Here is a 27,500-nt window from a genome sequence, read left to right as displayed (position 1 = left end):
GAATATGGCCAGCAGGGGGCACAATGAGCCTCTATTCACTCTAAGGTAGTCAAATAAAAAATTGCTGGAGAAACTCAGCGGGTGCGGCAGCATCTATGGAGCGAAGGAAATAGCACGCCTGCGACTGCACATGATTGTGGGAATTTTTTTTTAATGATAACCCAGAAATGCAGGCCAAGCTATCAGTCCCCACAGATCTCCAGATCGATGCAGGTTTTGGCTGTGGCTCGGACTTATAACCTGGAGCAGTTGCTGCTGGACACGACATACAGTGAAGTCATGGTCCCTGACTCCTGGAACAGTTTAATGTGAATAATACACGGACCCTGCCAGTGGATCACTCTGTGTCCCCCAATGTTCCTCGCCACCCCCCCCCCCCCCCACTATTTGATAGACAATAGACAATAGGTGCAGGAGCAGGCCATTCGGCCCTTCGAGCCAGCACCGCCATTCAATGTGATCATGGCTGATCATCCCCAATCAGTACCCCGTTCCTGCCTTCTCCCCATATCCCCAGACTCCATATAACCATATAACAATTACAGCACGGAAACAGGCCATCTCGGCCCTACAAGTCCATGCCGAACAAAAAATTTTTTTTTTGCCCCTTAGTCCCACCTGCCTGCACTCATACCATAACCCTCCATTCCCTTCTCATCCATATGCCTATCCAATTTATTTTTTAATGATACCAATGAACCTGCCTCCACCACTTCCACTGGGAGCTCATTCCACACCGCTACCACTCTCTGCGTAAAGAAGTTCCCCCTCATATTGCCCCTAAACTTCTGTCCCTTAATTCTGAAGTCATGTCCTCTTGTTTGAATCTTCCCTATTCTCAAAGGGAAAAGCTTGTCCACATCAACTCTGTCTATCCCTCTCATCATTTTAAAGACCTCTATCAGGTCCCCCCTATCTTTAAGAGCCCTATCTATTTAATTTTTAAGCTATATGTATTTATTCTGTTTTTATTAACTGCACTGACGGGAACTGATTGAGAAACAATGTTTTCGTTTCATTTGTGTATGTAAGTACTCAGTTAAAATGACATTCAAGTAAATACTGAATATTGAATAGCTCTTTTTGAAAGTATCCAGAGAACCTGCCTCCACCGCCCTCTGAGGCAGAGAATTCCACAGACTCACCACTCTCTGTGTGAAAAAGTGTTTCCTCGTCTCCGTTCCAAATGGCTTACTCTTTTTCTTAAACTATGGCCCCTGGTTCTGGACTCCCCCCAATATTGAGAACATGTTTCCTGCCTCTTATATGTTTCAATGAGATCCCCTCTCATCCTTCTAAACTGCAGAGTGTACAACCCCAGCCACTCCATTCTATCCATGATTGTAGGAATTTTGGTTCGGTTCGGTTTGGTTTGGTTTGGTCTATTTCACCAGTTCAAAGGTGCTTCATATTTATGTGTGCACTGCACGGTGTAATTCTTTTTGCACAGATCGGCAGCACGTGCAAACTCCACACAGACAGCACCCGTGGTCAAGATCGAACCCGGGTGTCACAGAGTCATAGAGTGATACAGTTTTGAAACAGGCCCTTCGGCCCAACTTGCCCACACCGACCAACATGTCCAACTTACACTAGTCCCACCTGCCCGCGCTTGGTCCATATCCCTCCAAACCTGTCCTATCCATGTACCTGTCTAACTGTTTCTTAAACGATGGGATAGTCCCTGCCTCAACTACCTCCTCCGGCAGCTTGTTCCGTACACCCACCACCCCTTTGTGTGTAAAGGTTACCCCTCAGGGTGTCTGGTGCAGTAAGGCAGCAACTCTACTGCTGTGCCACCCTGCCGCCCAATTGTTATTTTTTAAATTATCATCATTAAAAACATTAGCGAGGCAGTGGCGCTGGTTTTAGACGGGCACGGTGACGGACGCACCACACATCTCTGTCCTCCGTGCAGCTGGCGAGCTCTTTTGTCCCTACACGTGGGTCATAGAAACATAGAAACATAGACAATAGGTGCAGGAGTCGGCCATTCGGCCCTTTGAGCCAGCACCGCCATTCAATGTGATCATGGCTGATCATCCAACTCAGTATCCTGTACCTGCCTTCTCTCCATACCCCCTGATCCCCTTTAGCCACAAGGGCCACACTTAACTCCCTCTTAAATCTAGCCAATGAACTGGCCTCAACTACCTTCTGTGGCAGAGAATTCCACAGATTCACCACTCTCTGTGTAAAAAATGTTTTTCTCATCTCGGTCCTAAAGGATTTCCCCCCTTATCCTTAAACTGTGACCCCTTGTTCTGGACTTCCCCCAACATCGGGAACAATCTTCCTGCATCTAGCCTGTCCAACCCCTTAAGAATTTTGTAAGTTTCTATAAGATCCCCCCTCAATCTTCTAAATTCTAGCGGGTACAATCGAGTCTATCCAGTCTTTCTTCATATGGAAGTCCTGCCATCCCAGGAATCAGTCTGGTGAACCTTCTCTGTACTCCCTCTATGGCAAGAATGTCCTTCCTCAGATTAGGAGACGAAAACTGTGCGCAATACTCCAGGTGTGGTCTCACCAAGACCCTGTACAACTGCAGTAGAACCTCGCTGCTCCTATACTCAAATCATTTTGCTATGAATGCTAACATACCATTCGCCTTGTTCACTGCCTGCTGCACCTGCATGTCTTCCATCAACGTCTCCAGCAGCATCTTGATCGGCCGTCCCGGGTCACGTGTTCCATGGGCGGGTTCCCACGGCACGACCTTGTTTGCCGCCATTTCCGGGTGGCGGGTGGCAGTGACCAGCGAGCCTCATCCTTCTTCACCTCATCCTTCTCGGTCAGAGGTGGAATCTCCCCGTTGGCGATGTGGTCCCTCCAACTGACATTGTGAACTTCTCTCAACATTCGGGTGTGGGTACCGTCGAGAGACTTGGACAGTGCTGGAGTGAGAGTCCATGCCTCACACCCGTACAATAATATGGTCTCTACAGTTGCGTGGACGAATCTCAGTTTGAGACCCTTAGACATCCGTGACGTCCAGATTTTCCCCGTGTTATTGAGGGCTTTCCACGCGAGCCTTGATGTCATTCTCCGAACTCTGCACCCTCGCACCCAGGTACTTGAAGTCGTCCTCCCCCAATTAGATCAAACTAAATACAATTTAGAGCAGCCAGCCGACCTACGAACCTGCACGTTTTTGGAGAAACCAGAGCACCTGGAGAAAACCCACACAGGTCCCGGGGAGAACGTGCAAACTCCGTACAGACAGCACCCCGTAGTCAGGGTTGAACCCGGGCCTCTGGCGCTGTGAGGCAGCAACTCTACCGCTGCGCCACCGTTACCAGCAGCTGAGTTTTGGCTGAGACGGGGCTGTTGTGACAGGACATTGCAAGGGGAATAGGCTATTAGTTTAGGCTTGGCTGGATGTTGCAGAGAGAAGCATAAACCACTGTGTGGTCACGTGAGGAAACCTAATACAAATGCCGCTGCAGTGAATATACTTCAATGTTAATTAGTTGTTTGCATGTTGTGCAGAGAGCAGCATCTCTGGGGAAATATAGGCAGTAATGTAAATCAACTTCCCTAACATTGAGTAACCCTTGCTTTCCCTCTCTCTCCATCCCTCTCCCATCCCAGTTCTCCGACCTAGTCTGACTGTGTTCCTGATTACATTTTATCTCGTTATTCCTCGTTGTCACCTTCCCCTAGCTAACAATGATCTATTCGACATTGTCCTTGAAGTTCGCCTTTTGATCTTTCATTTCGCATCTCCTCTCTTTCCCTCTCCCCTGACTCTCAGTCTGAAGCAGGGTCTCGATCCGAAACGTCACCCATTCCTTCTCTCCAGAGATGCTGTCCGTCCCGCTGAGTTACTCCAGCTTTTTGCGTCTATCTGCGGTTTAAACCAGCATCTGCAGTTCCTCCCTGCACACTGCATATTCAATCATTTGTACAGTTTTCTGCTGTTAATGTAGTGCAAGAAAACTATGAGTACTTTATGTTATTGCAACAAAAGTTGATAAGATGCGCAGAGTCTCTTGCCCAGAGTAGGGGAATCTAGTATCAGAGGACACAGGTTTAAGGTGAGGGGGAAAATATTTAATACGACTCTGAGGGGTAACTTTTTCACGCAAAGGCTGGTGGGTGTATGGAACGAGCTGCCGGAGGGGGTAGTTGAGGCTGGGACTATCCCAATGTTTCAGCAATTTTAGACAGGTACATGGATAGGACAGGTTTGGAGGGATATGGACCAAATGCAGGCAGGTGTAGATGGGACATGTTGGCCGGTGTGGGCAAGTTGGGCTGAAGGGCCTGTTTCCACACTGTATGATTTCTCTGGATACTTTCAAGAAAGAGCTAGATAGGGTTCTTAAAAATAGCGGAGTCAGGGGATATGGGGAGAAGGCTGGAACGGGGTACTGATTGGGGATGATCAGCCATGATCACATTGAATGGCGGTGCTGGCTCGAAGGGCCGAATGGCCTACTCTTGCACCTATTGTTTGTTGGCTATTGTCATTGAGATGCAGATGGGATGGGAACGAGATATCTGAGAGCAGGGCCGGCTTAAGCCGAATTGACCGATTGCTTCCAATTGGGGCCCCGCCCCGCGCTAGAGTAATCCAAAGCTCCACTCTAGGATCTTTGGAGTAATCTATTCTTGGCTCGGGTAGATCTACCCCAGGTGGAGGGAGAAGAGATGGGGTGGAGAGAGAGTAGAGGGGTGGAGGGGGAAGAAAGGGGTAGACGGGGAGGGGGGTGTGAGGGGGAGAGGGGGAGGTCCCTCACTGTCCCAGGGCAGAGCTTCTTCCCCTCCAGTCTCCGTGCTTCACGCGCACAGACCTGGCTCCAACCCTCTCTCTCCCCGGGGAGACGCGGTGAACAATACAGGGACATCCGGGCCGGGGGTTGGAGCAACGTTTCCAAACCTCGGCCTCAGCTCACACGCGTTCGCCTGGACTCCTGCATCCGCTCCTGCCACCGGCCCTCTCCCTCCCTTCTCTCTCCTTCTCTCCCCCCTTCCTCTCTCTCTTTTCCCTTCACTCCTTCCCTCCTCCCTCCCCTCCCTCCCTTCTCTCCTTCCCTCCCTTCATACACACGCACATAACGCACAGACAACTAACACACACACATAACGCACAGACAACACACACACACACACAACACACACACACACACACAACACACACACACACACACACACACCCACAGACAACTAACACACACACACACAACGCACAGACAACTAACACACACACATAACGCACAGACAACTAACACACACACACACACACACACACGTGCTTTTCAGAGGTGATCTACACATTTTGTTTGTTACTTGTAGGCTTACATGTATGGAATTTTATATTAAAATGTAGCTTAGATCTGTTTGGTCCATTAACTGGCAGGCACATTTTAAACACACATTTTCATTATTATCCATTCTACCATAGAGATATAAAGTCTATAATAGACTTTATTTGTATTTCTATGATTTCTACAGACCTTTGCTGGGAACCTGGGTCTCACCAAAATTGTTCACATTTGGGCCCCGCACCTCCTAAGGCCGACCCTGTCTGAGAGTGTATTGAACCAGATAAGGTTCGTACAATCTGTCCACAGAGCTTGCAACTGTAACATTCTAGATCTTCCCCACTCATAGGATGTATCATGGTGTGAGTCTGCTACATACACGGTTAATTGAAGCATAGACCAAATCTGGGAACTCTGACATTTAATGTTGCAACCCTAGTCATTTAGGGAGTAATTTTCTGATGAGAAAACACATCGCCCTCCAATTCCATCAGCCTGTTTCAGTCAGACAGAATGCTGGAGTAACTCAGCGGGTCAGGCAGCATCTGTGGAGAACATGGATAGGTGACGTTTCACAGAGTGCTGGAGTAACTCAGAGGGTCAGGCAGCATCTGTGGAGAACATGGATAGGTGACGTTTCACAGAGTGCTGGAGTAACTCAGAGGGTCAGGCAGCATCTGTGGGAGAACATGGATAGGTGACATTTCACAGAGTGCTGGAGTAACTCAGCGGGTCAGGCAGCATCTGTGGAGAACATGGATAGGTGACATTTCACAGAGTGCTGGAGTAACTCAGCGGGTCAGGCAGCATCTCTGGAGAACATGGATAGGTGACGTTTCACAGAGTGCTGGAGTAACTCAGAGGGTCAGGCAGCATCTCTGGAGAACATGGATAGGTGACATTTCACAGAGTGCTGGAGTAAACTCAGCGGGTCAGGCAGCATCTGTGGAGAACATGGATAGGTGACGTTTCACAGAGTGCTGGAGTAACTCTGCGGGTCAGGCAGCATCTGTGGAGAACATGGATAGGTGACGTTTCACAGAGTGCTGGAGTAACTCTGCGGGTCAGGCAGCATCTGTGGAGAGCATGGATAGATGACATTTTTGGTCGGTTCTGTTTAGTTTATTGTCACGTGTACTGAGGTACAGTGAAAAGGTTTTGTTGCGGGCTAACCAGTCATCGAAAAAGACATGATTTCAATCGTACTGTTTTAAACAATAGACAATAGGTGCAGAAGTAGGCCATTCGGCCCTTCGAGCCAGCACCGCCATTAAATGTGATCATGGATGATCAACCCCAATCAGTACCCCGTTCCTGCCTTCTCCCCATTTCCCTTGACTCCGCTATCTTTAAATGCCCTATCTAGCTCTCTAGAAAGCATCCATAGAACCTGCCTCCACCACCCTCTGAATTCCACAGTGTTTTCAGCGTATAGATACAGGATAAGGGAATAACGTTTAGTGCATGGTAAAGCCAGCAAAGTCCGATCAAAGATAGTCTGAGGGTCTCCAATGAGGTAGATAGTAGTTCAGGGCTGCTCTCTTGGTTGTGGTCGGATGGTTCAGTTGTCTGATAACAGCTGGGAAGAAACTGTCCCTGAACCTGGAGTTTTCACACTTTTGCCTGATGGGAGAGGGGAGAAGAGGGTATGGCCAGGGTGCGACTGGTCCTTGATGATGCTGCTGGCCTTGCCGAGTCAGCGTGAGGCGTAGATGGAGTCGATGGAAGGAAGGTTGGTTTGTGCGATGGTCTGGGCTGCGTCCACAATTCACTGCAATTTCTTGCGGTCTTGGATGGAGCTGTTCCCAAACCGTGCTGTGATGCATCTGAATTAAATGCATCTGGAGAAGTTGGTGAGAGTTGTAGCTGGACATGCTGGACTTCCTAAGCCTTCTAAGGAAGTGGAGGCGTTGGTGAGATTTCAATGGCCGTTGCTTCAATATGGGTGGTCCCGGAGAAGTTGTGGGTGATGTTGACTCCGAGGAATCTGAAGCTTTCACCCATCTCCACTTCGGCACCGTCAATGCAAACTGGGGCTTGTGAACCGCTTCACTTCCTGAAGCCCATCACTGTCTCCTTTGTCTTGCCGACATTGAGAGAGAGGTTGTTGTCTCTCGACACCAGGACATGAAGTTCTCGATCTCCTCCCTGTACTCCGTCCCATCATTAGTTGATGTCTGTCCCACAACGGTGGTGTCGTCAGCGAATTTGTAGATTGGATTAGACGTGTACACGGTTGCACAGTGGTGGGTGTACATGGAGTAAAGAAGGGGGTTGAGAACACACCCTTGTGGAGCACCAGTGTTGAGGATTATCGTAGAGGATGATTTGTCCCCGATCCTCACTGACTGGAATCTGTTGGTCAGGAAGTCGAAGATCCAGTTACAGAGATGAGTGCTGGCACCAAGTCCTGCCGGTTTGGGGATGAGCTTGGATGGTATAATGGTATTAAAGGCAGATCTGTAGTCTATGAATAGGAGTCTGACGTAGGTGTCTCTCTTATCCAGGTGATCCAGGGATGAGTGTAGGGCCAGGGTGCGAGCATGGACCTGTTGTGGCGGTAGGTGAACTGCAGTGGGTCAAGCCGCTGGGTAGACTGGATTTAATGCGTTCCATAACCAGCCGCTACAAATATTTCACGATGGTGGATGTCAAGGCCACTAGACGGCGGTCATTTAGGCGTGTAGTCTTGCTTTTCATCCGCACTGGGGTGATGGTGGTCTTCCTATAGACCATAGGACAGGTCGAGAGGAGTTCCCCCCCTCCCCAGCCACGGGTACCATGTAATCCCGTGCTACCCGCTCCATGGTCGGATAGTCGGTGACTGAACCGTCTCCCCCACCTGGTTTGCCAGGTGAGGAGGGGGCTGTGGACCCCCAGCAGGACCAAAAACAAGACCTGTCGAAGGGCGGATGAGCTCTTGGTGAGCCAACGGCCATCCACACTTCAGTAGAAGTTGCGATCACTGTCGTACACGGCATTGTAAGGAATGATGATAAAGCACACACACACACCAAAATCCTATACTTCCAGCGGCGGAAGTCCACAGGAACTGGAGGACAGAGACGTGTGGTGCGTCTGTCAACGTTCCCGTCGGAAACCAGCGCCACTGTAGACCACGGCGCCCGTGATCAGGATTGAACCGTTTGTCTGGCAACGGGAGGCAGCGACTCTACCGCTGCACTGCCGCGCCCATGACCACAATAATAGACAATAGGCAATAGGTGCAGGAGTAGGCCATTCGGCCCTTCAATACAGCACCACCATTCAATGTGATCGTGGCTGATCATCCCCAATCAGTACCCCGTTCCTGCCTTCTCCCCATATCCACTGACTCCGCTATCTTTAAGAGCCCTATCTAGCGCTCTCTTGAAAGCATCCAGAGAACCTGCCTCCACCGCCCTCTGAGGCAGAGAATTCCACAGGCTCACCACTCCCTGTGGGGAAAAGTAATAACTTAATAACTGCAATAACTGTTCAGTGTACAATTTCCTCATTCAAACATGATGCGCACAATGCCTTTACAAATACCAAAGAAAGATATCACTCAACTGATATAAGCTTCTTTCATTGATTAAATAATCTTTGTGTCAGAATAATAGCAGGTGTTCACAGACAGGTTGATAGTTGCCATGGGGAATGTAAATAAGATGAGGTTGCACTGTTTCACCAGTCACTGTCCTCAGATTAGTTTATTGTCACATGTATTGAGATGCGGTGAAACGATTTGAAACGTGGTGAATCTGTGGAATTCTCTGCCACAGAAGGTAGTTGAGGCCAGTTCATTGGCTATATTTAAGAGGGTGTTAGATGTGGCCCTTGTGGCTAAAGGGATCAGGGGGTATGGAGAGAAGGCTGGTACGGGATACTGAGTTGGACGATCAGCCATGATCATATTGAATGGCGGTGCAGGCTCGAAGGGCCGAATGGCCTACTCCTGCACCTATTTTCTATGGTTTTTATGTTTCTAAATCCACCGCCTTCTGAGGCAGAGAATTCCACAAATTCACAACTCTCTGGGTGAAAACGTTTTTTTCTCATCTCAGTTTAAAATGGCCGCCCCTTTATTCTTAGACTGTGTCCCCTCCCCACGCCCCCCGGTTCTGGACTCCCCCAACATTGGGAACATTTTCCCTCCATCTAAGATATGCAAAAAGAATGTCACTGTACAGTTGCACAAGTGACAAATATACCACACTATCGACCACTGAACGTTATCTGTTTCCTTCCCGCAAAAAGTCCCGACAAAACATTTGTTGAAAACAGCCAATGACCTCATTGGAGTTGAAATCTGATCCCTGCTCTAGCGACCGGCACAGATCAGAACAACCCCTACGTACGTCAAAACTGCTTAGGTTAGGATGCACCAGGTACGGTATCCATGGTAACCGGTCATCTCGTGGTGTCATAAACCAGAATCAGATACTGCTCCTTGCCAAGAGGCCAATTAGCTTTGTCTGTGCAGGAAGGAACTGCGGATGCCTGCTTTACTCCGAAGGTGGGCACAAAATGCTGGTTTAACTCAGCGGGACAGGCGGCACCGCTGGAGAAAAAGGAATAGGTGACGTTTCAGGTTCAGACTGAGAGGCAGGGGAGAGGGGAAACCAGAGGTATGAAAAAAAGGTTCAGAACAAATCAGAGCCGGAACCGATGAACAAGGAAAGGTGGAGCCCACAATGGTCCATTGTTGGACAATAGACAACAGGTGCAGGAGTAGGCCATTCGGCCCAGCACCGCCATTCAATGTGATCATGGCTGATCATCCCCAATCTGTACCCCGTTCCAGCCTTCTCCCCATATCCACTGACTCCACTATTTTTAAGAGCCCTATCTAGCTCTCTCTTGAAAGTATCCAGAGAACCGGCCTCCACCGCCCTCTGAGGCAGAGAATTCCACAGACTCACCACTCTCTGTGAGAAAACGTGTTTCCTCGTCTCCGTTGTTGGTGGTGGAAGAGGTGGTAATGAAGGGTACTATGGATGTGAACAGTGGAACTAGCAGGACTACCAGGGCGGGGAAGGAGGGGGGAGGATAGAGAGAGGGAATGCAAGGGCTACTTGAAATCAGATAAATCAATATTCATACCGCTGGGGTGAAAGCTGCCCCAAGTGAAATATGAGGCGCTGTTCCTCCAATTTGCGCTGGGCCTCAGTCTGACAGTGGAGGAGGCCCAGGACGGAAAGGTCAGTGTGGGAATGGGAGGGGGAAATAAAATCTTTGGCAACCCGGGGATGGGGTAGGCCAAGGCGAACTGATTGAAAGTGTTCAGCGAAACGTTTAGATTGGTTAAGATTGGTTTCGTTTTTTTGCTGGTCGGCGAGGACTCGAAGGGCCTGTTTCCGCGAAGTAACTCTCATCTAAACTAACCTAAACTAAAAAAACATCTCCAGAGATGCTGCCTGACCCGCTGAGTTACTCCAGCACTCTGTGAAACGTCACCTATCCATGTTCTCCACAGATGCTGCCTGACCCGCTGAGTTACTCCAGCACTCTGTGAAACGTCACCTATCCATGTTCTCCACAGATGCTGCCTGACCCGCTGAGTTACTCCAGCACTCTGTGATACGTCACCTATCCATGTTCTCCAGAGATCCAGCATTTTGTGTGTTATTAGGAATTTCAATGGACAGTCTTTGCTTGCACTGAGGACTTTGGGATTTTCTGCACAGTGGATATTTTTAAGGCAGAGATAGATAGATTCTTGCTGAGTTCGGGTGTCAGGGGTTATGGAGAGGGCAGGAAAATGGGGTTAGGAGGGAGATATACTTTAGATCAGCCAATGGCGGAGTAGACTTGATGGACCGAATGAACATTCATGTTATATGTGCAGAATTAGACCATTCGGCCCATCAAGTCTACTCTGCCATTCAATCGTAGCTGATCTATCTCTCCTACCTATCCCCAATCTCCTGCCTTCTCTCCATAAACCCTGACACCCGGATTAATCAAGAAAATGCATTAATTTTTTAAGTGTCATACAGTGTGTACTGCATTTTCAGGCCTGTTGTGCTACTGCAAGTAAGAAGGCCATTGTTCCATTGTCGGTAAATATCTTCTTCTTTTTCTTCTTCTTTCAAGTCCATCTTGTTACAAATGTTGGCCTCGCTGTCATCATCCGTCCTGAAAAGGACGCAAGCTTCCGGCGACAATCAGTGGGAAGCCATCACTTGTTGCAACAGAGAATTTAGAACGGAGACGAGGAAACACTTTTTCTCACAGAGAGTGGTTAGTCCGTGGAATTCTCTGCCTCAGAGGGCGGTGGAGGCAGGTTCCCTGGATGCTTTCAAGAGAGAGCTAGATAGGGCTCTTAAAAAATAGCGGAGTCAGGGGATATGGGGAGAAGGCAGGAACGGGGTACTGATTGAGGATGATCAGCCATGATCGCATTGAATGGCGGTGCTGGCTCGAAGGGTCGAATGGCCTACTCCTGCACTGATTGTCTATTGTCTATTGTCTATTGCCATGATGGAGGTAGCAGAATTAGCTCAGGATACTTCCAGTTTACAGCCCCACGACGTGGATGCTTCTGCTATGGGTCCATCAGTACATTTGACCAATAAACCTAGAGCATTGAGCATAGATGTTGGGAGGTCATGTTGCAGTTGTATAAGATGTCGGTGAGGCCGCATTTAGAGTATTGCATTCAGTTCTGGGCACCGTGTTATAGGAAAGATGTTGTCCAGCTGGAAGGGGTACAGAGAAGATTTACAAGGATGTTGCCAGGATTCCAGGGTCTGAGTTACAGGGAGAGGTTCAGCAGGCTGGGAGTGCAGGAGGATGAGGGGTGATCTTATAGAGGTGTGTAAAATCATGAGAGGAATGTGTAGGTAGACACAAAATGTAACTCAGTGGGACAGGCAGCATCTCAGGAGAGAAGGGATGGGTGGCGTTTTTCGGGTCGAGACCCTTCTTCAGACTGATGTCAGGGGAGTGGGCGGGACAGTTTTGGTCTCCAAATCTGAGGAAGGACATTATTGCCATAGAGGGAGTGCAGAGAAGGTTCACCAGACTGATTCCTGGGATGTCAGGACTGTGTTATATGAAAGACTGGATAGACTGGTTAGACTTGGTTTAGGAGATTGAGAGGGGATCTTACGAAACTTACAAAATTTAGGGGATAGATGCAGGGATTGTTCCCGATATTGGGGAAGTCCAGGACAAGGGGTCACAGCTTAAGGATAAGGGGGAAATCCTTTAAAACCGAGATGAGAAAAAATTTTTTAAACAGAGAGTGGTGAATCTCTGCCACAGACAGGTAGTTGAGGCCACAGTTCATTGGCTATATTTAAGAGGGAGTTAGATGTGGCCCTTGTGGCTAAAGGGGATCAGAGGGTATGGAGAGAAGGCAGGTACGGGATACTGAGGTGGATGATCAGCCATGATCATATTGAATGGCAGTGCAGGCTCGAAGGGCCGAATGGCCTACTCCTGCACCTAATTTCTATGTTTCTATGTTTGACAGAGATAGAATCTAGTCGGGGACAGTAAGACTGTTGGGTGAACTGGGAAGGGGGAGGGGATGGAGAGAGAGGGAAAGCAAGGGCAATTTGAAGTTAGGGAAGTCAATGTTCATAACGCTGGGCTGTAAGTTACCCAAGTGAAATATGAGGTGCTGTTCCTCCAATATGCGCTGGGCCTCATTTGCCTCATTGATGAGCAATCAATAGATTAGGCAGAGTCTCTTGCCCAGAGTAGGGGCATCAGGACCAGTGGACTTATGTTCAAGGAGAAGGGGAAAAGATTTAATAGGAATCTGAGGGGTAATTTTTTCACACAAAGTGTGGTGTGTGTACGGAACAAGCTGCCAGAGGAGGAGGCAGGAACATTTAAGATACAGATGGATAGGACAGGTTTGGAGGGATATGGACTGAGAGCAGGCAGGTGGGACTAGTGTAGGTGGGACATGTTGTCCGGTGGTCAGTGTGAGCAGGTTGGGCCGAAGGGCCTGTTTCCACACTGTGTGACTATGACATTTGACTCCTCTCACTCCCTGAGTGGATTAACACTGACACACGATGTTCCCTTGCTGCTTATTGTACGGGGTGGGGAAGGGGAAATAACGGAGGGTGACAGGGATGAATCAGCGACGCTCTTCACAGCGTTGAGGCAACGTGTGAAATCCGCGCGGTGCGACGATGCCTCGTATCTGTTAGTCAAAGTCACTGAGCTGAAAGAACAGGAGAAGGCCACGGGCGGGTGGAACTGCTGAGTCAGCCCGAATGACTGATGGTACAATGAGCAATGGCTCAGAGAAAGGTGCCACATTCCTTACAACCCTCTCACTTGTAGTGTGGGCCTGTCACTGCCAGTTCACTCCAGGTTGAGATTTGTAGGGTAGTTCGCAGGTTAGCGATATCGCGCGGAAACAGGCCCTTCAGCCCACTGAGTCCTTGCCGACCAGCGATCACCCCGCATGTTAAGACTATCCTACACACACAAGGGACAATGTTTACATTTCTATCTAGCCAATTAACCTACAAACCTGTAATTCTTTGGAGCGTGGGAAGAAACAGGAACACCCGGGAAAAACCCATGCAGGTCACAGGGAGAACGTACAAACTCCATACACACACAGCGCCCGTAGTCAGGATTGAACCTGGGTCTCTGGTGCTGTAAGCGCTGTGAGGCAGCAGCTTTACCGCTGCGCCACCGTGCCTTGGAGCTTAAAGGAAAGGTTTGCCTTCCCTTTGAATGGTCGTCTCTCTAAATGACATTACACGGTGGCGCAGGGGTAGAGTTGCTGCCTCACGGCGCCAGAGACCCGGGTTCAATCCTGACTACGGGCGCTGTCTGTGTGGAGTTTGTACGTCTCCCCGTGACCGTCTGGGTTTCCCCCGGGTGCTCTGGTTTCCTCCCACATCCTAATGACATGTGGGTTTGTAGGATAGGTGGCTTCTGTCAATTACCCCTAGTGTGTAGGGGGTGGATGAGAAGAGAACATAGTTTCAATATTGTCACATGTCCTAAAATGGAGACCATGAAATTCTCACTTGCAGCAGCACAACAGATATATTAACATAGTACTCTCTAAAACCCAGAACAAACCAAGATAAGTTCAGTGTAGAGATATATTTATATTTATATTTATATACATTACATTATATATAATATATATTATACACACACATTTATATAATTAAAAGTCTCATCTTGACCGTTTCCTGTCTGCGCTGTTTATTGATTTTAGAAAAAATACCTGGGCTACCATATATCGCTATGATTTTTGGCCATCTTACTCACAGTCCTTCTCCGCTGAGCAGGCCCTGAGGATTTTTCCCATCGATGAAAAATAAAAAAGTTACGAGTGTTTAAAAAACCTTGAGAACCTCTCGCCTGTCAATCACCGCAATGAAGGTAACGCCCCTTCCGTGGGGGACCAGGACTATAAAACCTCGAATGCCTGGACGTGACTCAGTCATTCCGCAAGATCACGCAGGAGAGGCCACGACTCTCATTCTAAGCTGTGAATCAACGGAACTGTGAGTCTGCAATGTACTTGCACCATCTCCAGCACCATCACCGACTTCATCAACTCCCACACCCTACCAGACCAAGCCTCCAACCTCATCGTTCCCCAGCCCCGCACGGCCCGATTTTACCTTCTCCCCAAAATCCACAAACCTGACTGTCCCGATAGACCCATTGTCTCTGCCTGTTCGTGCCCCACCGAACTCATTTCCACATACCTTGACTCCATCCTATCCCCCTTGGTCAAATCCCTCCCTACCTATGTTCAAGACACCTCAGACACTCTCCGTCGTCTCCACGCATTCCACTCTCTAGGCCCTCACCCCCTCATCTTCACCATGGACGTCCAGTCACTCTACACCTCCATCCCCCACCACGATGGCCTCAAAGCCCTCCGGTTCTTCCTCGACCAGAGAAGCAACCTATACCCAGCCACTGACACTCTCCTCCGCCTAGCGGTCCTTACCCTCAATAACTTCTCATTTGATTCCTCCCATTTCCTCCAAATACAAGGCGTAGCTATGGGCACACGCATGGGCCCCAGCTACGCCTGCCTCTTTGAAGGGTACGTCGAACAATCCTTGTTCATTACGTACCAGGGCCCCATCCCCGACCTCTACCTCCGCTACATCGACGACTGCTTTGGTGCCACCTCCTGCACCCGCACACAACTGACTGACTTCATCCACTTCACCACCAACTTCCATCCGGCATTCAAATACACCTGGACCATTTCCGACACTTCCCCACCATTCCTTGACCTCACTATCTCCATTGCAGGTGATAGAGTTCTGACCGACATCCACTATAAACCCACTGACTTCCATGGCTATCTGGACTACACTTCTTCCCACCCTGCTTCCTGCAAGGACTCCATCCCCTACTCCCAATTCCTCCGCCTACGCCGCATCTGCTCCCAGGATGAGGCGTTCCACACCAGGACATCTGAAATGTCCTCATTCTTCAGGACATTGATTGTGAGACATAGACGAGGAGAAGTCTTTCCTGCCAGCTGTCAGCACGCCAGCCCTTTGAAGAGCAGGCAGATAGATAGATGATGCTGTGGACAGGCCAGGGGGAAGGATATTGACGGAGGTTCATCAGATGCCACACACCATTGCTAATGAAGTGTCTCTCACGGGTGCAGTCACATGCCGCAGGTGTGAATTGAGCAGCTAAATAGAGCATTTCTTATTTACGTTATGCTGCCGAGGGCAGCGCGGTGGCGCAGCGGTAGAGAGACCCGGGTTCGATCCTGACTACGGGCGCTTTCTGTGCGGAGTTTGCACGTTCTCCCTGTGACCGCGTGGGTTTTCGCCGGATGCTCCGGTTTCCTCCTACACTCTAAAGACGTACAGGTTTGTAGGTTGATTATTATTGGTGTAAATGTAAATTGTCCCCAGTGTGTGCAGCAATTATTGATTTATTTATTCGATTATTTAATCATTTATTTCGAACAGAATAAAAGAATAAAAAGCAAGTGTGAAACAACATACAAAACACAAAACAAGAATATTTATAAAGTGTCATAAACAATATCTATAAATAAATGAAATCGTATGTGTCCGAAAAGGAGCAGGAAGAAGCCAAAGCTTATTAATTCCCACCCCATATAGTGCTAGCATGTGGGGATCGCTGGTCGGCGCAGACTCGGTGGGCCGAAGGGCCTGTTTCCGCGCTGTATCTCCAAACCAAACTAAGTAAACTAAACTCTCCAGCTAACCCTATCTTGCTGAGTATCCCCACTAAATGTTCCATGGAGGAATCGTATTGATTTGATTGGATTGGATTCAATTTATTGTCATTGCACTTTTCAGTGCAACGAAATGGTTTAGCCTGCAGTCATAACATAGAATAAATAACAAACACTCAACACAGTTTAAAGTCCCAAAGTCATTGTCTCTTCCCTCCTTGCTCTCCCTCTGCGCTGAGGCAATCCAAGCCTCCGATGTTGTGACCCCGCCGGGTGATGGTAAGTAAGTCCCGCGGCTGAATCCGTGCTCCGCAAACGGGCCGGTTCAAACTCCGCGGCCCGGGGCGGTCGAAGCTGCCGCCCTCCAGTCCAGCGGACGCAGCTGTAGTTGCGGGAGCTCCGGAAAAACAGAACTCGAGCTCCCGACGATGTCGTCCACTGGCCCGCGGCCGAGCCTCCGAGGCTCCAAAGTCGGGTCGGAAGTTGGGTCGCCCCGCAACCACAGCCCCGAAGTCGGCAAGTCTCGCATTGGTAAGTCCTGGCTCTGCCTCCGTCGCCTCGAGGTCGGCCGCAGTTGGTGGCCGCCAGCTCCACGATAGGCCTCAGCGCAGTCGGACACGGAGACGGGGGGATACGGTAGGAAAGGTCGCATCCCCCCCCCCCCCCCCCCCCCCGAAGAAAGAGTCAAAAAACATGTTACACCCACCCCCCCCCACACATACACAACTATGTAGATGGGACATGGAGTTATAGAGTATATCCATGTTGTATGACTCTCTAAATGAAACATCTTGCTCCGTCTACATTTTTTAAGACGAGGGGGGGGAATTATTTAACTGGAATTGATAGGAATTTAAATCTTGCTTAATCATGGAGTCATAGAGCATGGAAACAGTCCCAACACTTCCCACACCAACCCAACGTGTCCCATCTACACTAGTCCCACCTGCCTGCGTTTGGCCCATATCCCTCCATACCTGTCCTATCCATGTACCTGTCTAAATGTTTCTTAAACGTTGCAATAGTCCCTGCCTCAACTACCTCCTCCGGCAGCTCATTCTATACACCCACCACCCAGATCCAGGAACAGTTTCTTCCCAGCTGTGCTCAGGCAACTGAACCATCCTACCACAACCAGAGAGCAGTCCAGTGCTGCTATCCACCTCCTTGGTGACCCTCGGACTATCCTTCATCAGACTTTACAGACTTTGCCTTGCACTAAACGTTAGCATCATGTATCTATACACTGTAAATGGCTGGATTGTAATCATATATTGTCTTTCTGCTGACTGGTCAGCACGCAACAAAAGCTTTTCACTGTACCTCAGTATACGTTACAATAAACTAAACTGCTGAACTATACTGAAGTGAACTGAACCGTCTGGGTGAAAAGCTGCACCCGATCCGGGTGAACCCCAGGCTGCTACGGGGCCTCCATCTAGCGCTCTTTGCCAATCGTCCAAATTGAACGAAGCAGTAAATATGCATGCAAACAGCGGCCGCTGAACGCTAGGATTTGCGGAACTGGTTCCAGCGAAACAGCCCTGGGTGATAAGCTCGTAAAGTGGACTGTACCTTGCTTTTGACCTGACGCTGAATGCAGCATGGAAATGGGCCACTGAGACCATGCACGTTTAAACCCCTGCCCCATTGTACGAGTTCATTCCAAGAGTTCTCCCGAGTTTGCCCTGATTCGAATTTGGAGATTTACGGTAATGGCCACTCGTCGGTACTCGGGGCTCTCGTGGACACGCTAGAGGCAGGGAACATGTTCCCGATGTTGGGGGAGTCCAGAACCAGGGGCCACAGTTTCAGAATAAGGGGTAAGCCATTTAGAACGGAGACGAGGAAACACTTTTTGTCACAGAGAGTGGTGAGTCTGGAATTCTCTGCCTCAGAGGGCGGTGGAGATAGGTTCTCTGGATGCTTTCAAGAGAGAGCTAGATAGGGCTGTTAAAAATAGTGATCAGGGGATATGGGGAGAAGGCAGAAACGGGGTACTGATTGGGGATGATCAGCCATGATCACATTGAATGGCGGTGCTGGCTCGAAAGGCCGAATGGCCTTCTCCTGCACCTATTGTCTATTGTCTATTGACATTTTTCATCATGTTGAAAAATCTTCACGAGACCCGGGTTCGATCCCAACTGCGGGTGCTGTCTGTCCGAAGTTTGCACGTTCTCCCTGTGACCTGCGTGGGTTTTCTCTCAGATCTTCGATTTCCCCCCACACTCCAACGACGTACAGGCTTGTAGGTTAATTGACTTGGTATGAATGTAAAAACTGTCCCTAGTGTGTGTGTAGGATAGTGCTAGTGTTCGGGGATCGCTGGGCGGCGCGGACTCGGTGGGCCGAAGGGCCTGTTTCTCTAAACTGAACTAATCTATTCGGTACGTTTCAATGAAATCTCCCCTCAACAAGGTTCCTTCCTGCACACTTTTAATGGGATTTTTGAGACAGGGAGAGCTGCCGAGCTTAGCTTCAATCAGGTGTGACTCCGTACAGCGATCGATTTGTGCTATTAATGTGTAAATTGCCCAGGGATGCAGGTTCACCAGTTTAAATTCCATGCAGTGCCTGAATGCTGGTTAAACTGTAACACCCTGCAAGGTCACACTCAATCCTAACCCCGATGCCCTATCATAAAGGATTAGTCGCACCCCGGCCATTTCCACCTCTCCCCTCTCCCATCAGGCAAGAGGTACAGAAGTGTGAAAACGCACACCTCCAGATTCAGAGGTAGACAAAAATGCTGGAGAAACTCAGCGGGTGAGGCAGCATCAATGGAGCGAGGGAATTGGTGACGTTTCGGGTCAGAACCCTTCTTCAGACAGATGTGGGGGTGGGGGGGGGGGGGGGGGGGGGGGAAGAAGAAAGGAAGCAATCTCCTCCAGATTCAGGGACAGTTTCTTCCCAGCTGTTATCAGGCAACTGAATCATCCCACCACAACAAGAGAGCAGTGCTGAACTATTTTCTACTTCATTGGTGACCCTCGGACTATCTTTGATCAGGCTTTACTGGACTTTATCTTGCACTAAATGTGATTCATGTTATTTCTTTTATCATGTATCTGTACACTGTAAATGGCTCGATTGTAATGATGTATTGTCTTTCCGCTGACTGGTTAGCGCGCAGCAAAAGCTTTCACTGTATCTCATTACACGTGACAATAAACTAAACTGATAAAACTGACTGTTTAAGAAGGAACTACAGATGCTGGAAAATCAAAGGTAGACAAAAGTGCTGGAGAAACTCAGCGGGTGAGGCAGCATCAATGGAGCGAAGGAAATAGGCAACGTTTCGGGCCGAAACCCTGAATGCAGCGATTGAAAGCATCACTGTTTGCTTAAGGGCCTGTCCCATGAGCATGCGCTTGCATGCAGCAAGCATGACCTAAAGGGCCGGTCCCACCAGCATGCGCCTGCATGCGGCAAACGCGACCAAACCAGAAGTGGGAGCCGCGCGCGGAGGTCGAGTGAGTGACACGGCGTCGAGGCGGCTGCGGGCCGGCAGGCCGTTGCCGCGCGGAATTTTTGAACACGGTCAGTTTTTCGGAGCCCCGCGCGATGTCGGGATCAGCTCCGCACAACTCCATACGGCTCCGGCGATCGAAATGGGACCGGCCCCGCGAGGCCGTACGGCTCAAGCAACCACGTTAGGTCACGCTTGCCGCATGCAGGTGCATGCTGGTGGGACAGGCCCTTTAGGTCACGCTTGCCGCATGCAGGTCGCATGCTCGTGGGACAGGCCCTTAAGGCACTGAACTAGCAGACCATGAAACTGCTCACACCTCCATATCAAAAATGAAACAATAAATTTGTAGGAAGGAACTGCGGATGCTGGTTTGCACTGAAGATAGACACAAAATGCTGGAGTAACTCAACGGGACTGGCAGCATCGCTTGAGAGAAGGAATGGGGAACATTTGTAGTCGAGACCCCTTTTCAGACTAAGAGTCAGGGGAGAGGGAGTCTAGAGATATGGAAGGGTAAGGTGTGAAAAACAGATCAAAGTATATGATGATCAAGGAAATGGAGAATGGTTCATTGTCAGCTGAGGGGAAGGTGACAAGGTGACAAGGAGGCTTACAATCAGTAATATTTAATATTTCAACTCCAAGGCGCTGAGAGTGTTCTCCTTTCCAACGTCAGAGTTTCGTTCATCAACATTGATTCCGCTGTGTGGGGATGTTCAGGTTAACAAGTGATACTGGGACTGAATGGTATATGAATTCCACTGTACCTCAGTACGTGTGACAAATAACTATATCGTACCATGTGAACCTGGTTAATTAATTTGAAAAAAATCATCTATAGTTCAATGCTTTAAAATAGTAACGCTTGGAGGGAACACTGCATTATCCCACTCATCTTTCACTCGGTGAATTAAACTTACCAAACAGTGAGGATAAATGGGGATACTGTGGATAGGGTGAGCTGCTTTAAGTATCTGGGAGTCCACATCTCTGAGGATATGACATGGACATCACACGCTGCAGCACTCATGAGTAAGGCAAGGCAGCGCCTTTACCACCTCAGGCAATTGAGGAAATTCACAGTGTCTCCGAGGATCCTCCAGTGCTCTAGTCAGCGGCGGTGGAAAGCATCTTGTCCGGAAATATTACAATCTGGTTGGGAATTGCTCTGCCCAGGACAAGAAGGCTCTGCAGAGAGTAGTGCGTTCGGCCGAATGCACTGTGGGAACTTCACTCACCCCCCTACAGGAACTATACATTAGGAGGTGCAACTCCAGAGCCAATAAAATCATGGGAGACCCCTTCCACCCCTGCAACGGACTGTTCCAGCTGCTACGTTCAGGCAAACGCCTCCGTTGCCATGCTGTGAGAACGGGGAGGTTGAGAAGGAGTTTCTTCCCAGAGGCCATTAGGACTGTAAACTCCTATCTCACCAGGGACTAACTCTACTGAACCACTCTACTGCTTTTTTTCAAATTGCTGTTTTTTTTCCCTTTTTCCTTCCGCCCACAATATTTAATATGTAAAAGAATATGTGATTCTGTTCCATTCTGTTTGTAGTTTGTTTGTTTGTTTGTCTTTTTGCACAAAGTCCGCGAGCATTGCCACTTTTCATTTCACTGCACATCTCGTATGTGTATGTGACAAATAAACTTGACTTGACTTGACTTGTATGTTAAGTCTGACTTTGCCTCCGGGAACACAGGAATAAAGTACATGAGCTATTAGCACAGCTAGAACAAAGAGAGGCTGACTCACAGAGCCCCGTTTAGCTTTGCGACTTTGATGCAGCCGAGCTGAAGATTAACCAAAGGAAAGTGGGACGTTATCACCACTCATTGTATTACAGGGATAACACTGCGTTAAAACAGCCTGAAACTCCAAAGGCCGACACAAAATGCTGGAGTAACTCAGCGGGGTCAGGCAGCATCTCTGAAGAGAAGGAATGGGTGACGTTTCGGGTCGAGACCCTTCTTCAGACTGAGAGTCAGAGGAATAGGGAGTCATAGAGATATGGAAGGGTAAGGTGTGAAAACACAGGTTAGAGGGGACGTTGATCCAAGGAATGTAGAATGATATATTGTTAGCTGAGGGGAAGGTGACAACGAGGCATACATTCAGTAATATTTAAATAGGAGGATGGAGAGGAAATGAATGCAAGAGTTATTTCAAGTGAGAGAAATCTAAAGTGCCGCTGGGGTGTAAGCTGCCCAACCGAGATATGAGGTGCTGTTCTTCCAATTTGCGCTGGGCCTCACTCTGACGATGGAGGAGGCCCAGGACAGAAAGGTCAGTGTGCAGATGGGAGGGGGAGTTAAAGTGTTTGGCAATCGGGAGATTGGTTAGGCCCAGGAGGACTGATCGGAGGTGTTAAAGTTCCAAATGGATGTACATACATTTTATGGGCAAATGAACAGTGGATGCTGATTTAGCTCTGCTACTGCGCCAATGTGCCAACCATTTTAGTTCCCTCCATATTTTCATCAACTCGTATCCACATTTTAACTCTCACCTCCAAACTCAGTGCTGGAGTAACTCAGCGGGTCTGGCAGCATCCTTGGAGAACATGGACAGGTGATGTTTCGGGTCAGGACCCTTCTTCAGACTGACTGGCTGGAGGTGGGGGAAAGAAAACTGGGTGGGGACTGGGCAAAGTCTGGCAAGTGATAGACTAGATGAGGTAGTTGAGGCAGGGACTATTGCAACGTTTAAGAAACAGTTAGACAGGTACATGGGATAGGACAGGTTTGGAGGGATATGGACCACATGCAGGCAGGTGGGACGGGTGTAGCTGGGACATTGTTGGCCGGTGTGGGCAAGTTGGGCCGAATGTCCTGTTTCCACGCTGCATCACTCTATGAGCAGAGAGACAGAGGGGTGTAAAATGAAGGTAGAAGCAATAGGTAGCAAGGTGAAAAGTAAAAGTGGCAGGCAGACAAATCCAGGGCAAAAATCAAAAAGGGCCAATCAATGGGGTCCGATTAGGAAAAGGGGAGATGCAACGAGACCTGAGTGTCATGGTACACCAGTCATTGAAAGTAGGCATGCAGGTGCAGCAGGCAGTGAAGAAAGCAAATGGTATGTTAGCATTGATAGCAAAAGGATTTGAGTATAAGAGCAGTGAGGTTCTACTGCAGTTGTACAGGATCTTGGTGAGACCTCACCTGGAGTATTTCGTACAGTTTTGGTCTCCTAATCTGAGGAAATACATTCTTGCCATAGAGGGAGTACAGAGAAGGTTCACCAGACTGATTCCTGGGATGTCAGGACTTTCATATGAAGAAAGACTGGATAGACTCGGTTTGTACTCGCTAGAATTTAGAAGATTGATGGGGGATCTTATAGAAACTTACAACATTCTTAAGGGGTTGGACAGGATAGATGCAGGAAGATTATTCCCGATGTTGGGGAAGCCCAGAACTCGGGGTCACAGCTTAAGGATAAGAGGCTAATGTTTCTATGTTTCTATGAGAAAAACATTTTTCACACAGAGAGTGGTGAATCTCTGGAACTCTCTGCCACAGAAGGTAGTTGAGGCCAGTTCATTGACTATATTTAAGAGGGAGTTAGATGTGGCCCTTGTGGCTAAAGGGATCAGGGGGTATGGAGAGAAGGCAGGGTTGGGATACTGAGTTGGATGATCAGCCATGATCATATCGAATGGCGGTGCAGGCTCAAAGGGCCGAATGGCCTACTCCTGCACCTATTTTTTGTATGTTTCTATGACTCTATGTTATCCATGAGTGCAAGGGAATAAGGTTACATTGTTCTTTACCGATGACCTTCCCTTTGCAGTATGTCTGAGATTAGGTATTTTCAATTAACATGCAAAAACGAAACTAGCAGGATTAATTATGTTTAGTGATTTTTTTTAGCCAAGAGGCCAAGATTGCAAACACCAATCAGCTCCCCCATTTAAAATGAGGAAATGTTATCCTTTAACTTTTAGTGCAGAGATTGTAACGATAACACCTTTTAACAAAGCACAAGGACTAAAGGTATGAACATCGATCAAACTGGCTGCAGGATGTCTACAATGTACAATCAAGGTCGTGACCCCAGTTATCCCGGGCAAGTAGGAGGAAATGCCTTAAAATAAAGAGACACAGAGTGCTGGAGTAACCCAGTGGGTCAGGCAGTATCCCTGGGGAACATGGACAGGTGACGTTTCGTGTCAGGACCCTTCTTCAGACTAAATCTTTACCGGTGGAGTTGCTGCCCCACAGCGCCAGAGACCCGGGTTAGATCCAGACCACGGGTGCTGTCTGTACATTCTCCACGTGACCTGCGTGGGTTTTCTCCGGGTGCTCCGGTTTCCTCCCACACTCCAAAGACGTGCAGGTTTGTAGGTTAAATGTGGTGAATCTGTGGAACTCATTGCCACAGAGGGCTGTGGAGGCCAAGTCAATGGATATTTTAAGGCAGAGTTAGATAGATATCTTGGAGATGCAGCACATAGAAACATAGAAACATAGGTGCAGGAGTAGGCCATTCGGCCCTTCGAGCCTGCACCGCCATTCAATATGATCATGGCTGATCATCCAACTCAGTATCCCATACCTGCCTTCTCTCCATACCCCCTGATCCCTTTAGCCACAAGGGCCACATCTAACTCCCTCTTAAATATAGCCAATGAACTGTGGCCTCAACTACCTTCTGTGGCACAGAATTCCAGAGATTCACCACTCTCTGTGTGAAAAATGTTTTTCTCATCTCGGTCCTAAAAGATTTCCCCTTTATCCTTAAACTTAAAGCACAGAATCTTGATTAGAATGGGTGTCAAGGGTTATGGGGAGAAGGCAGGAAAATGGGATTAGGAGGTACAGATCAGCTATTATTGAATGGCGGAGTAGATTCGATGGGCCGAATGGCCTAATTCTACTTCTAAAACCTGTGTGAACTTGTGTGAAATGGCTTCTGTAAATTGGCCCAAGCGTGTTGGATAGAACTAGTGTATGGATTATCGTTGGTCGGCGCAGGCACGGTGCGCCGAAGGGCCTGTTTCCACGCTGTATCTCTAAACTAAACTAAGAAGTAGGTATAGGGACTATTCGGCCCATCGATCCCCATTCCCCATTCCCTCATTAAGATCACAACTCAGTGGTGGCACGGTGGCGCAGCGGTAGAGTTGCTGCCTTACAGCGCCAGAGTCCTGGATTGCATCCTGACTATGGGTGCTGTCTGTGCGGAGTTTGCACGTTCTCCCTATGACCCCACGTGGGTTTTCCCCGGGTGCTCCGGTTTCCTCCCACGCTCCACAAAGTCGTGCAGGTTTGTCGGTTAATCTAAGCTTTGGTAAAATTATAAAATTGTTCCCAGTGTGTAGGATAGTGTTAAAAGTGTACGGGGTGATCGCAGGCCAGCGTGGACTTGGTGGGCCGAAGGGCCTGTTTCTGTGCTGTATCTCTAATGTCTAAATCCCTAGACTTCGGGTTCAGGAGCAGCTTCTTCCCTACAACCATCAGGCTCTTGGCCACTCAACCTCCAAATAAGCTCCGAAGATAGACACAAAAAACTGGAGTAAGCGGGTCGGGCAGCATCCCTGGAGAGAAGGAATAGGTAACGTTTCGGATCGAGACACTGAAATAAGCGCCGAGCTACATAGACTTGGGAAGCATTGTTTTTGTCTTTGCACTATTAATGTTTGATTTTTGTATGCTGAACTTTTTTTGCTGTTTATTATGATGTTCACAGTGTACAAAGAGAGACCTATTGGGTATAGACAATAGGTGCAGGAGTAGGCCATTCGGCCCTTCGAGCCAGCACCACCATTCAATGTGATCATGGCTGATCATCCACAATCAGGACACCGTTCCTGCCTTCTCCCCATATCCGCTGACTCCGAATAGACAATAACACTAGCAATAATCAATGCAGAGTCTCCAAGAATGTGTTAAGATTTTTGCTCTGTGTACTTGCTCATAATGCAATAATCAGAAAAAAAAAAATCACAAAATCAAAAAACCTATCTCTAAAAAAGATCTATTAAATAACTAGAAAAAAAACATTTTTTTTAATTTATTTATTTAGTAGATATTATCTTTAGAATTTTTTTTTTTTATTGAGCTTTTTTAAATTTATGCATTGTGTTATTTGAGTATTGTGGGCTGTTGTTTTCCAAGTAAAAGTTTCTTTGATCTTGAGGTCAACACAAAATGCTGCCTCACCCGCTGAGTTACTCCAGCATTTTGTGTCTACCAGCAGATTTAAACAAGCATCTGCAGTTCTTTCTTACACATTTTCTTTGATCTATATCAGGACATGACAATAAGACACATTTGACTATTAACTTCCGTAAAACATACAAAAATCCCATTTTCACTGTTGATTATTTTATGGGCAATTCAATTCCTAACCCACAGTTTTCAACTTTTAGGTAAGAGGGGGAAGTTTTAATAGGAATCTGAGGGACAACATTTTTACACCAAGGGTGGTTGGTGGGTGTATGGAACGAGCTTGTCAGAGGAGTTCACATAGAAACATAGAAACATAGACAATAGGTGCAGGAGGAGGCCATTCGGCCCTTCGAGCCAGCACCGCCATTCATTGGGATCACGGCTGATCGTCCCCTATCAATAACCCGTGCCTGCCTTCTCCCCTTATCCCTTGACTCCACTAGCCCCTAGAGCTCTATCTAACTCTCTCTTAAATCCATCCAGTGACTTGGCCTCCACTGCCCTCTGTGGCAGGGAATTCCACCAATTCACAACTCTTTAGGTGAAAATGTTTTTACTCACCTCAGTCTTAAATGACCTCCCCTTTATTCTAAGGCTGTGGCCTCTGGTTCTGGACTCGCCCAACACTGGGAACATTTTTCCTGCATCTAGCTTGTCCAGTCCTTTTATAATTTTATATGTTTCTATAAGATCCACCCCTCTCATCCTTCTAAACTCCAGTGAATACAAGCCCAGTCTTTTCAATCTTTCCTCATATGACAGTCCCGCCATCCCAGGGATCAATCTCGTGAACCTACGCTGCACTGCCTCATCACAAGGATGACCTTCCCCAAAATAGGAGACCAAAACTGTACACAATACTCCTGATGTGGTCTCACCAGAGCCCTATACAACTGCAGAAGAACCTCTTTACTCCTACACTGAAATCCTCTTGTTATGAAGGCCAACATTCCATTAGCTTTCTTCACTGCCTGCTGTAGCTGCACGCCAACTTTCAGTGACTGGTGTACAAGGACACCCAGGTCTCGCTGTACCTCCCCCTTACCTAACCCATTGAGATAATAATCTGCCCCCTTGTTTTTGTCACCTAAGTGGATAACCTCACATTTATCTATATTATACTGCATCTGCCACGCATCTGCCCACTCACTCAACCTGTCCAGGTGACCCTGCAACCTCCTAATGTCCTCTTCATAGTTCACACTGCTGCCCAGCTTTGTGTCATCCGTAGACTTGCTAGTGTGGCTCCTAATTCCCTCTTCCAAACCATTAACTTATATGGTAAACAGTTGCGGCCCCAACACCGAGCCTTGCGGCACTCCACTCGCCACTGCCTGCCATTCTGAAAAGGACCCGTTCACTCCTACTCTTTGCTTCCTGTCTGCCAACTAATTTTCTATCCATGTCAACACCCTACC

This window comes from Leucoraja erinacea, chromosome 5 (genome assembly GCF_028641065.1).
Source record: "Leucoraja erinacea ecotype New England chromosome 5, Leri_hhj_1, whole genome shotgun sequence".
NCBI lineage: Eukaryota > Metazoa > Chordata > Chondrichthyes > Rajiformes > Rajidae > Leucoraja > Leucoraja erinaceus.
This window is presented reverse-complemented; position numbering follows the sequence as displayed.